Consider the following 13,312-nt stretch of genomic DNA (forward strand, 5'->3'; position numbering starts at 1 on the left):
ACACCCTGCTGGGAGATCTCAACTTCCACCTCGACAATCAACATGAAGACCATCGCTGCATCCATTTCACCTTCAACACACCCATCATCCTTAAACCCCAACACCAACCATCTCGTAGAAGCTGGGCAAGAATCACCGACAACCAGCTTACCGCCACCCTCGCCAACTCCACCTCCCCATTGCACACAATGATGACCCGAACATCACATCTCCCACCTTTCACAAATGGATCGCTGTCTGCTCAAACACCATAGCCCCCCTCAAAAAGAACAACAGCACCTATCCCAAGAAAGCAAGCTGGTTCACCGCAGAATTCAGAGAATCCATACGCACATGTCGACGCCTCAAGAAAATCTGGAGAAACACCAAATCTACAGAAGCCCAAATCAGTTTCAGAGCCGCCACCACCGCACACCACTAGCTCATCAAAAGCACCAGAAAGAAAGCAATACAAGAAAGAATACCCTCACACGCACACAACAGTAAAGAACTCATCAAGGAGTTCGCCCAACCGAACAGCGAAGCAACAGACATCCCACAAGATCTCTGCAACAAACTCAACACATACTTCCACCACAAAATCAAGATCATCTACAACAATTTCAATGAGGACAACTTGCGTGCAGGACGCCCTCCACCGGAACCCAACACCAAAAAAACAACAATCACCAACTGGACCCCCCTCAACACCAAAGATACACTGAAGACAATGAGGACCATACACTCTGGGGCCCCACGGACTCATGCCCCACCACAACTTCAACAGAGCTGCTGAAAACATAAGCTCTGCCTCACCATCAACTGCTCCTTAGCAGACGCCTCCTTCCCTGGTGACTGGAAACACGCTGAGATTAATCCTCTCCTCAAGAAACCCTCGTCAGACCCCACCAACCTAGAGAACTGCAAGCCCATCTCCCTGCTCCCTTTTCCATTGAAAGTCATCGAGAAAGGCATCAACAGCCAATTCGCCACTTTCTTTGAAGACCACAACATCCTCGACACCTCACAATCTGGCTTCAGAAAAAACAACAGCACCGAAACAGCCCTCTTAGCCGCAACTGACGACATCCGCTCCCTGCTGGACAAACGAGAGACTGCGGCCCTCATCCTGCTCGACCTGTTGGTGGCCTTCGACACAGTCTCCCACCACACCCTGATATGCAGACTTCATGAGGCCGGCATCAGAGACAAGGCCTCGACTGGATCTGATCTTTCCTCTCCAGCAGAACTCAACAAGTAAGACTTCCCCCCTTCCTCTCGGACCCCACACCTACCACCTGCGGAGTTCCTCAGAGATCCTCCCTCAGCCCCACGCTGTTTAACATCTTCATGGCCCGGTAGCCACCATCGTTAGAAACTACGGACTCAACATACCCAACTCATCCTCTCCCTATCCAAAGAACCCAACACAGCCAGACGCACCTTTTGCGAAGGCATGGGCGCAGTCGCCAACTGGATGAAAAGCAGCTGCCTACAACTCAACGCAGACAAAACTGAAGTACTCATCATGGGCCCTCAACCCGATGCCTGGAATGACTCCTGGCAGCCCCCACACCCTCGGAAGTTCACCACCCCCACGAACCACGCCCGAAACCTCTGAATCATCCTGACTACAAACTCAACATGGTCCGCCAACTCAACTCAGTCGCATCCCCCTTCTTCCGCACCCTCCGCCTCCTACGCGAAATATTCAAATGAATCCCCCTCGAACACAGAAAGACCATCACACACACCCTCATTAGCAGAAGACTGGACTACGGCAACGCGCTCTACGCTGGAATCAACAAGAAACTCACCCACAAACTACAGAACATCCAGAACTCTGCTGCCAAACTGGTCCTAGACCTACCTCAACACGGTCACATCTCACAGCACCTGCGCACACTACACCGGCTCCCCATAGAGAAAAGAATCACCTTCAAAATCTTCACCCACGCACACAAAGCCCTCCACGAGACCGGACTAGACTACCTGAACAGGTGACTCAATTTCCATGCACCCCATAGGACCCTACGCTAAGCCCAGCTCTCTCTCACCAAGTACCCCACATCAGAAAAACAAGAACAAAGGGGACGCTCATTCTCCTACCCCACCACCACAGCCTGGAATGCCCTACCACCCCAGCTCAGACAGACTACACCCCTCCTCAACTTCACAAAAGAGCTGAAGACATGGCTATTCGAAGACATTGCTATTTGAAGAACCACCGCACTGACGGATGCTCCATGCCCACACCTCAGCGCCTTAAGACCCTCACGGGTGAGTAGTTGCACAAAACACTGATTGATTGATAAGGATCAGTGCAGCAATATGTTTTGGTCAAGTAAGGATCACTGCTGCTATCTGTAGGGATTTGAAGGTTACAAGTTTGAGGAATGGCAGAGCTAATTTCGCAATTTATCATTAAGAGGCTAATTAATTGAGGTCCATTAGAACTGTGCCATAGTATCATCTGATATGTACAGAAACAACTGAGTGAAGTATGAATGAAAGTACGTGAGTGTGAGTGTAAGAGTGGGCAAAGGAGTGCGTGGGTGCCCCCATATGAGGCATTTAGAATGTGTGAGCAACGGGGAGTGAGTGAATGTGAGAGATAATGTGTGTGTTTTTTGAGTGTGTGGCATTCTTGGAACTCTACCTCTGCCCGTGGCATATGAGAGGTACTTCTTTATTTGTGGAGGCACCCAAGACCTCAGCCTGCCACTGGTATGCAGGAGGTAATTCTTGACACATAGGAGGGCACCGGTGGCCAAATGCCAACTCTGGCAGACTGGTAATAATTCTTTGGTATATGGGGAGGCATGGCAACATTCTGGTGCTGGAATATGGGAAGTAATTCTTGGCCAAGAGAAGGGCAACAATGGCTTATTGAGGGCGGGAGGCACTCAAGAGAATAAGATGGCCTAGAAATGCTGGAGTTATTTTTAAACTTATGAAGCACCCATGGTATATGGGCACCATTAATGGTAATATTCTGGTACTAACACATTATATGTAATTCTTGTCATATGCAGGGGGTCCATGACAAAATGCTGACAATGGTGCACTGAAGGTAATTCTTAACATATGGGAGGACCCCATGCTAAATTTGAAAAAAAAAAAAGTGGGCCACTTCCTGGCATGTGGCTTTATTGACAAACCATAAAAGTACTGTAATGTTTCATTAGCTCCCGGTCAGAGTTTATGCCTTTTTGACACATTTTCATGAAAATTGTGCTTAAAAAATTGAATATTTCACCTATTCTTTCTAAAATTTTCTCAAGAAGAATTCTCTGGAACACACCTGAAACAAGTTAGCTTCATGTGCTCACTGACATTCAGGGCAAATATTATGCCCACCACTTGGAAAGAACACAAGTTGCCACTGCAATGTGGTCCAATAAAGCAACTTTGGCATTGTGGTGACATTTACAAACCACTCAGCTTTTCAGCTCATGGTTTATTTTGTCGGTAAAGCTCATGATGGTGTGAGCGTATCTGACCTTATTGGGTCTTTCATAATTAATTGATAAGGGGATGCGTTAGAGGTTCGATGGACCTTTTGACCATGCTTAGAGGAATCTCACCACCATAAGTCAAAACACTATGCAAGAAAAGTCAACATCATCACAATATACTCAACATCATTCTTTTATATTAGTCTCAATATCAATTGGTTAGCATAAATTTATATCACCGACTGATTAAATATTCTAAATAATCTCAATTTAACTAAAGCATTAATAATTAAATCTTCAAGAGTTACGGTACAAATCAATAGTAATAAAAGCTGCGCAATAGAAATAACATACATCTGACTTCAGCAGGTGAACAAAGATAAATTCACAATTAGTCACATTAGTCAGTATTGGGGTTTCTCACTAACTGTCTAATTAGAATAGCATGTTTGGACTTCAGGCAAAACAAACGTCAAAAGTTAATTTGGAAAACATCTAACTTTGACTCTATCAAAATAGCGGTTGCTACCTAGAAATTTAAAGAGCAAAACCTGCAAGAAATAATAGCATTTTGTTATACCTCTCCTAAAATAGATCAGCAAACTGCGATTCTCATCGTCAGTTGGACATCCGTCTGATCAGCTTCGGTAATGGGCAATGAAAGGAATGGCTCAGCCACAGTGTGCCTCTAAGTTAGCCAAACCAATCTACAGACATTAAACTATGGAATCAGCATTTCAGAATCTGAAGAAATACATGGAACATGCGGTGCTCCAGAAAAGGACTCTAACAGGAATGGGAAAGATGAACTCAAAGGAATCAGGATAAGAACTCAAAGGTATCAGTAAAGGGGTAGTGACTCGCCTGAAAGCAATCAGGGTAAGTTAAACTCACATAAAGGCCCTCATTCCAACCCTGGCGGTCATAGACCGCCAGGGTGGCGAATGACGGAAGCACCGCCAACAAGACTGGCGGTGCTTCAATCGTCATTCCGACCGCGGCGGTACAGCCGCGGTCGCCCAGCCAGGTCCGGCGGTTTCCCGCCGGATTAACCCTGGCTGGGAGAATCCTCCATGGCGGCGCTGGGGATTCTGACCCCCTTCCCGCCAGCCTGTTTCTGGCGGTTTTCACCGCCAGGAACAGGATGGCGGGAACGGGTGTCCTGGGGCCCCTGGGGGCCCCTGCACTACCCATGCCACTGGCATGGGCAGTGCAGGGGCCCCCTAACAGGGCCCCATGAAGCTTTTCACTTTCTGCTTAGCAGACAGTGAAAAGCGCGATGGGTGCAACTGCACCCGTGGCACACCTGCAACACCGCCGGCTCCATTCGGAGCCAGCTTCAGTGTTGCAGGCCTCTTTCCCACTGGGCCGGCGGGCGCTATATTGGCTAGCGCCCGCCGGCACAGCGGGAACGTCAGAATGGCCCCAGCAGTCTTTCGACCGCGGAGCGGCCATATGGCGGTTCCCGCCAGGCAGGCGGCGACCGCTGCCCGCCGGGGTCGGAATGACCCCCAAAGTGTCTTCTTACAATGCCATTGGTCAGAAAATCATGCATTTACAGTTAGTCCAATGGAAATTAACGTCTGTATGTAAAATATAGCTAAACAGTCTTTGACACGTCGACGACTGGCTCCTATTCTCATGTTCTCATCATCAGACTCACCAGGTATGTTTTTTGTTGCGTTCCTTACTCTAGTCAGTGCATCCATTGTTGAATCGTGGGAACATTGCTGGCTCACGCTTCAAGTTAACATTTGTATATTTTTCTAGTACAACATGATTCCACACACAGTTCTCATGAAAAAGTCAAAGATATCTGCAAATCTTTTGGTCAGCACGCTGTGAACAATGCAGTTAGTAATTGTTTGGTCATCCATTTCCCACTATTTTATTAAACATTGCAGTTTAACATTAGGCCTCTCAGACTAGGCCAAAACTTCGTCAACTTATTGCCTATAGCTAACATATCAACCACATAACATAAATCTGTTAATGTGATACACTAGTACATTTTTCTTTACCGCTGCACTATAAATAATAATAATAATAATAATAATAATAATATGCATTCACTAAAACATTTACATATTTTGAGGCAACCACTCAAGTGGGCACAATTTCCAAACTGCACATTATTTGTTCTGTTAGCATAATTTCATGCAAGTTCTTAACCCAAGATAAATGAAAATTAATTTGTAGTTTATCCATCTCTACCAATGGCAATACTGGGCTATAATACACACTTATCATTCATCAGTACTCTTTAGATAAGTATGTATAACGTTTAAAGTGGACAATTGTGTGTACAATACTAAATCTAAAAGGACAGAAAATTCACCACTTAAATGAGCCACATAACCTGACATCCCACATGTGTGGGGTTGAGTGTAGGAGTGATTGGGTGCCAGATTGTCGAATTTTGGCACCATGCAGCAAGACAACTTGCTGAACTGCATTAAATGGAGAGGGCAGGAATGTGACATATCTACTAAAATTAGACGGATTTCTGCTGTCCTTCTGCCCTGGCGCAGTTGTGGCTGCCAAGTGGCAATGCAGGCCCCCTTGCACTAAGGTGCAAGGATGCCTGCTTTACAGCCAGGTTTCTTTTTGTTTTGAAAGGGGCACCTTCTTCCACTAAATAATATTCAGAGGATTCTCCTCTTTCTACCTGTGCTACAGAATGCAGGCTTACAGAAATTAATATTTGGAGGTAAACTATGGAGTTAAGATATACGACACCCTGTGCACTCACATACACCAATTGCCCCTCTGCAGTGACAAGTACAGAAAAATATCCAAGAAGCACACGAAACAAGGGAAAGTAATTCCCTCATCTAGTAATAAAATATGTTTTTATGTTCCAGACAAGAATTTTCACAATAAGGACTTGCAGAAATGTCAAAAAAGTTCTCAATATAATTAAACACACTTCATTCATTCTCGATTATCATGCTATCAATAAATTCTCGAAAAATTGTCATTGGTGTTCAGCTCCTTCAGATATGTAGTTGTTTCGAAAATGTTTCCTAACTGATTTCAGTTGCAGAAGTACAATGTTGTCAATTACCCATATAATGTCCAAGAAATTTAGCCAAAATATGATTTTCTGATCACATGCCTCCCTCACAAAGCTTAGGTATCCATAACAATCAACGACCAAACCATCATTCTGGAAGGGGTCACACATGCAAAATCAAGCTTTTATCCTCAGCCATTGATAAGATGAGAGATGTAGTTATCTAGTCAATCAGATATAAGACCCATGAAACGGCTTCAGCTGAGCCTCTTGTCACCCCCAAATTAGCGAAATGCTAATGGCATCTGAATATAACAACTTTCAATATTGCATTTGTTTTGCATTTGCGATTCTTTCCCTGGTGGGAACACTAGAGTGTTCTATTATTGTTGTAAAAGATGTATGAGAGATTTTAAACACATGGGACCTCTTATGCGTCTGGCGGTATTCAGGCAAGACTGCCATTCAAAATGATGCCACCTTACCAGCAGCGGTGACGGTACAGAGACTGCCGGATTACGAGTCACAAAACACAAACCGCCAAAATACAGACGCAAAACCAACACCGCCAGGTCAACTCACATTGAATGAGTGACTGATCGATCGCCGGGCCCTCCACACCGACACCATTCTGACATCATAGCATGAATCAACATCCAGCACAGCAGAACATGCACAGCAGAACATGCACAGCAGACACCGTAGGCAGTTCGCACCATGGCAGCACAAAAAGGCACTGCGGAAAGTAGCTAATACCACATTGGCTAGATCAAATATCACACATCTGATAACCATACACACACCACACACACCTGACCACGCCACCATAAAACACACCCCCAACAAGCCATTGTGACAAATACGAGGAGCCACAGCCACACCCGAGAGTAAGCACACATCAAACACAGCAAAGATCACACAGCACACATTGCACAAATCAACACCGCAGCTTATCAGCATACACAGCCAAACAACCCCACATCACCATACACCCTGTACTTCACCCAACACCCCACAACATGTCACGCCAGAGGCTCCCACGGTTCATCAACAATGAATTGCAGGTCATGGTGGGCGAGATCATCAGAGTAGAGCCACAGCTTATGGGAGTCCAGGTACAACAAACATCAATAGCCAAAAAGACAGAGTTATGGCAGAGGATCGTCAACGAGGTCAACGCAGTAGGCATGTACCCACGCACAAGGGAAAATATCAGAAAGAGGTGGAATGACCTCAGGGAGAAGGTCTGTTCCATGGCATCCAGGTGGAGGATAGCCAGTAATAAGACCAGTGGTAGACCCCCACCACCTCCCCTCCAGATGACAACCTGGGAAGGAAAGGTCCTGGATATCATGTATCCCGAGGGCCTGACTGGCATCGGCAGACTGGTAAGTCAGCAATACCCCCCCAAGCACCAATCACCCATGCCCAGCATGCCACACCACCACTCTCCAACACACTGCAACCTACCCCACTGACCCCGTCCCAAACATCCCACACCCCTCCTCTGCATGCCACATTACCCCACTCCCACCATCCCTACTCACACACCCCGAATGCACGGATGCCAACCACAATGTGAAAACCCACAGCTCCCACAATCCAATCCAAACCAATGTCTGCAGTGTTGCAGCTGTCATTGCTATCACTAGGAAACAAGTCGAGCCACTGCATGCATCACAACAGGGACACAATAACACCAGTCACTGAGCTAACATCTATGGTATCCATTCACAGGTACCCCTACCACTGACATCCCGCAGAGGATTCCAGGCTCAGACAGTCCTTCCCAGGATGAAGGCCCCAATGGATGTCTGGATGAGGACAACTTGCCATGGCCATCTGAGGCCACTGGGCAGTCCACCAATAGCACACCCTCCCTGGACACACAGGAAGGCCCTACCCATGTGGCAAAAAATACCACTGTCAGACCCAGAACCCTAAACCTGTGCCCCAGGGACCCATCGATCAGAGTTGTGCCCTGTGGTACAGCGGCCAGAGTCAAGGGCACCCACCTCGGACAATGACGGCCTGGCTGCTACTGGGATCGGGCAGACTGTGCCAGGGGCACTGGCACAGGAGGCCAGAGGTAATTGGAGGGGAACTGTGACCCAAGGGTTGGGACAGCAACACCAACTGACTGCCCAGGAGAACCTCAACCAAGACATGGGTGTGTACCAGCACACCAAGGACACAGTGGCTCGTATCCTGGCCACTATGCAGGATACCCAGCGGCTGCAGGGGCAGAACCATCAGGAGTCCATGCAAGAGTGGCAGACCCACAATACCACCATGGCCTCCATTGAAGGGGTGCTCAAGGACCTGACTACTGTCATGCCTGAGTCTACCACCCACCAGCAGGCCCCTATCACTGGCCACATCCCATCACAGCTCTCCACGTCAATGGCAGCCAGTGGCATCGAGGCCCCACCATAGGTTTTGCAGGACAAGAGTACGTCTACCCCTGTAGCTGAGGAACCCCCCACGCAAGTGAGGACATCCAAGTAGACCACAACCACCACCAGGAAGTGACCCTCTCCTGAACATTCTACCTTGTGTGTGACACCCTGTCGACTGTCCACTCCCATATCTCCGTCTACCGATGGCCAGCAGATTGGAGCTGGACTATCTACATCTGGCCTTACCATTCTGATGATCTCTGCCACCATGACCGCACTCATCAACCCTCACACCTGTACATCACAAATAAACGACAACTGAGCGCAGTCCTTGTCTACATGTTCATTTGCATGCGTATGTATGGAACTGCCAATATGTGTACAAGTGGCAACCCATTGCCCAGCACATCCATGGGAGGGTGACAGCGGGGGAAGCAAAATGCCGGGAGGTCAACCATGGAGCAGGCAGTGAGTGGCTGGACATATGTGTCAATGCAGGCAACTGCACGGGCAGGGAGCACAGAACACCACAACTTTGTCCTGAAAAGAAAGCAAGACAGGGACAACAATTACTGGAGGAGTCACAGATGCCAAATCCACATAAATGCACTATAGGAACAGGCATCCAGGGCAGACATGCCAGGCAGGTCCACAACCATAACCCAGTATCAACACACATACACAACACATACCAACACAATGGTCCCACCCCCACATTGCCCAGCACCAGACCTGGCCCCATATCCACTGCCACCAACAACAATGTTGCACTGCCACCCAATGTCGACTCCCAGGTTGGATACTGCATAGATGCAACAACCCTATGTGGCACACACATAACACTTGAACTGGCAACTCTGGGAACTTTATACATACACATTGATGGCACTAGTGCACCAGCACAACACCTACCTGATCATAGGCCTGACTTGTACACTTTGACTACCTCAGTCATGGGCACATGTGACACCCCCCAACCCACCCAGGGTCAGAGCTGCAACCATTACCATCAGTGCTCACAGACAACAAGTGGCATCAGGGAAAAAGCAGACAGTTGTACAGGACATACCACACAGTTTGCACATACCTGCATCTCAGCCGAAGTAATGTTGAATCTGCTACGCCCTGGAGTCAGGTGCATCCCCATCATCCTCCTGTTCATCATTCGCCATGTCCCCTTCATCAACCACTGCCATTGCTACCCTCTCCTCCGCCACCAGCAATGGTATGTGACACCTCAGGGCCAGATTGTGCAGCATACGGCAGGCCACAATGACCGGGCACACCACCAGAACCTGGCCTTCAGCAGACCAAAGCATCATTCAATGACCCATCTGGTATGGCCATGGGCCTCATTGTAATGGTCCTCTGCAGCTGAGGTTGGACGCCTCACTGGTGTCAGGAGCCAGGGCAGGTTGGGATAGCCAGAGTCACCTGTGTGCATAGAGGAAAGAGGCTTGTCAATCCCGGGAGGGCAATAGGACAGGGACACAAGGGTGTAGTGAGCTGAGGGGCAAACATATGCAGGGATGCTTACCAATGAGCCAGGCCCGGTCCCTCTGGAGTGGTGCCATCATGTGTGTGATGCTGCTGTTCTGCAGGATGTAGGAATCATGCACAGAGACTTGGCCGTCACCTGGGAGATGTACTGGTCAGCGAGACAAACCACCTGCACATTGATCGAATGAAAGTTTTTGCAGTTTCTGTACACCTGTTTATTCCTCCTGGGTGGCACCAGGGCAGTGTGGGTGCCGTCAACGGCACCAATGACATGTGGGTCATGTGCCACAACATAGAATGCAGGCTTGACAGTGGGAAAATCTGCACATCGGGGTAACCGGATGTAGCTGGCCATATGTTTTATCAGGGCACACAGTACATCTCATGCTGAACATGGGCTGCAATATCCCACTTGCGAGGCCCACTGAGACCTGGAAGGAGCCTGAGGCAAGGTAGCGGAGGAGTGACAACACCTGCACTGTGGGAGGGATGGCATTGGGATTCTGTATGGCAGGCAACAGATCTGGCTCCAACTGGGCCACTAGTTCCATTATGGTCACAGGGTTCAGGCGATAGGTCCAGGGTGACAAGGTCTACTAGGGCACTGTACACCGGTGCATTCCTCATCCTCAACAGTGCATAGTACCTGGGAACAGGGGAGAGGTCATGCAGCAGCGACGTATGACACACAAAATTTAACACACATCCCACATGCTAAGTGTGAAATGTTTGCTGCCAGTCTGCATGCATGGGACAGGCGAAAGTGAGATCATCCTGCCGGTGTAACATGGCATGGCGATAGGCGGTCACGGCCATTGTGCTATTCACCATTGGCTCACACTGTTGCCAATGTGAGACAGGAGCCAATTGTGATTGCAGCCGGCAGTGACGGTGATATCTGCGGCGGGCGTGAATGCCATTTCATGTGCTCATGCTCACTTGACTCCTGGACCTCTTGCACTGAAGACCTCCACTGCATGTGCTGCTGTGTGCTGACTCTGGTAGCCAAGATGCCGCAGCCAGCAGGTGACATGGCCCCAGCCTTCACACAGGAAGAGTTGGAGCGGCTTGTGGACAGGGTACTGCTGCTATATGGACAGTTCTATTGGGCACCAGAGCAGCAGGTGAGTCCCTTGGCATTGTCCTGGATGTGAGTAGTGCACATGGTGATGGGGGCCTTGGCAGGTGGCAGTGTGAATGAAGCAGGGACATGGATGAGGGGCCGTGGGCTACGTTGGCTGATGACGTGTGGGTGTGGAAGTGTGATGTGTTTTGACTGTGTTCTTCTGTCTGTGTCACCCATGCAGGTCAGAGCTCATCAAAAGAAGGGGATTTGGGGTGCCATCCCCAAGCAAGTGCGGACCCTGGGGATCCATACCTAGCAGAGCACCCACTGCTGAAAGCAGTGGGAGGACCTGAGACGCTGGGCCCAGAAGACCACGGAAGCCCAGCTGGGAACGTCCTCCCAAAGAGGGAGAGGTGCCCGTAGGACCCTGACCCTCCCAATGGCCAACATATTGGCTGTGGCCTACCCTGAGGTGGATGGGCATTTGGGGGCAGGACAGCAGCCAAATAAGGGTGAGTACTCACTCTCACTTGTGACATGTGTTGACATGGTGGCTCTGGCTGGGCACCATTCAGTAGCTGTAGCGTAGATGCTAGGTACACTGATGTTCACTATGGGTTGTGTCCAGCTGGGCAGGATTGACATCACAGGTGTAAGTAATGCCATGCTTTTAGTGGTGGCAGGGCAGACTCCTTCAATGAAAAACTGTGTGCCCACCTACTTGCTAGATCTGCTTGCCAGCACATGGCAACTGGATCTTTGAAGCTGGGGTGTCAGGGCTTTGTGATTGGTCCTGACCAACCACTGTGCCAGGGGTGTATCCATGACCTCAATCAGCTGGCAAGCACTGAATGTACGGTGTGGTGGGTGCACAAAGTGGTGACAGTGCTTCTTGACAATAGCCAAGGGGGCCTGCCAACTAGCCCTGCAGGATCCTCTTGGGTGTCCAGTCCTTTGCATGCTTGTCTCAATGGCCATGGGTATTTGGCAGGAACTGGACAGGAGTTGAGGTTATGACACTCCTTATGTAGAGATATGCCTCAGTCAGACCATCAGCAGTTGACAAGTGCATTATTGCAGTTTCCCCCATGGTGTCACAAAGTAGTAGGCTGTTCAGTGGTGCGCATAATGTATAATGGCATGGCATCAAATGCCGATGTTCTACTCTGTGTGACGGTTGTGCTGGCATTGACCAATTGCAACCTGTCTCTCTCTCTCTCCCTCTCCTCCTCTCCTGTTCTGTCTTTGTGTGCATCAGCATCTCCTGGCAAAGAAGAAGGGGCATCAGCGGGTGGGGAAGCTGCAGCCCATGGGACCCAAGAGGCTGACACCAGTGGAGCCGAGGGGGTCAGTGGGACGGAGGGCGAGGGGAGTGCCACAGGGGAGACAAGATCAACCACTACATCTTCAGATTCCTCCTCCGATAGTGGCTCCCTGGAGGTGGTGGACCCATCTAGGATCACCCCAGCACCATCCTTGCCCACCACCCCCATACCAGCACCGCCCTCCCTGTATCTCCCCACCCAGTTGCCAGTGCCCGCAATAGGGTGGGCATCACCTTCACCGCAGGCACATCTGCCCCAGTCAGCCCTGCTGCCCTCAATGAGGAGGCTATTGACCTCCTGAGGTCCATCACTGTGGGGCAGACAACTATTGTGAATGCGATTCAGGGACTGGCATTCCAGATGAAACAGTGTAATGTGTTCCTGGAAGGCAATCATGGTGCCTTGTCTGGCCTACAGAGATCTTTTCAGGCTCTAGCCTCATCCTTGATGGTAGCCCCTGTCCCTTCTTCTTCCGTCCCCCCTCCAGCTACCTGAACCCAATCCCACATCCCTCTCTCCTCGCCCATCCAAGGCATACCAACTGACCCACATGCATCCACATGAACAGA

This window comes from Pleurodeles waltl, chromosome 7, assembly GCF_031143425.1.
Source record: "Pleurodeles waltl isolate 20211129_DDA chromosome 7, aPleWal1.hap1.20221129, whole genome shotgun sequence".
Taxonomy (NCBI): Eukaryota; Metazoa; Chordata; class Amphibia; order Caudata; family Salamandridae; genus Pleurodeles; species Pleurodeles waltl.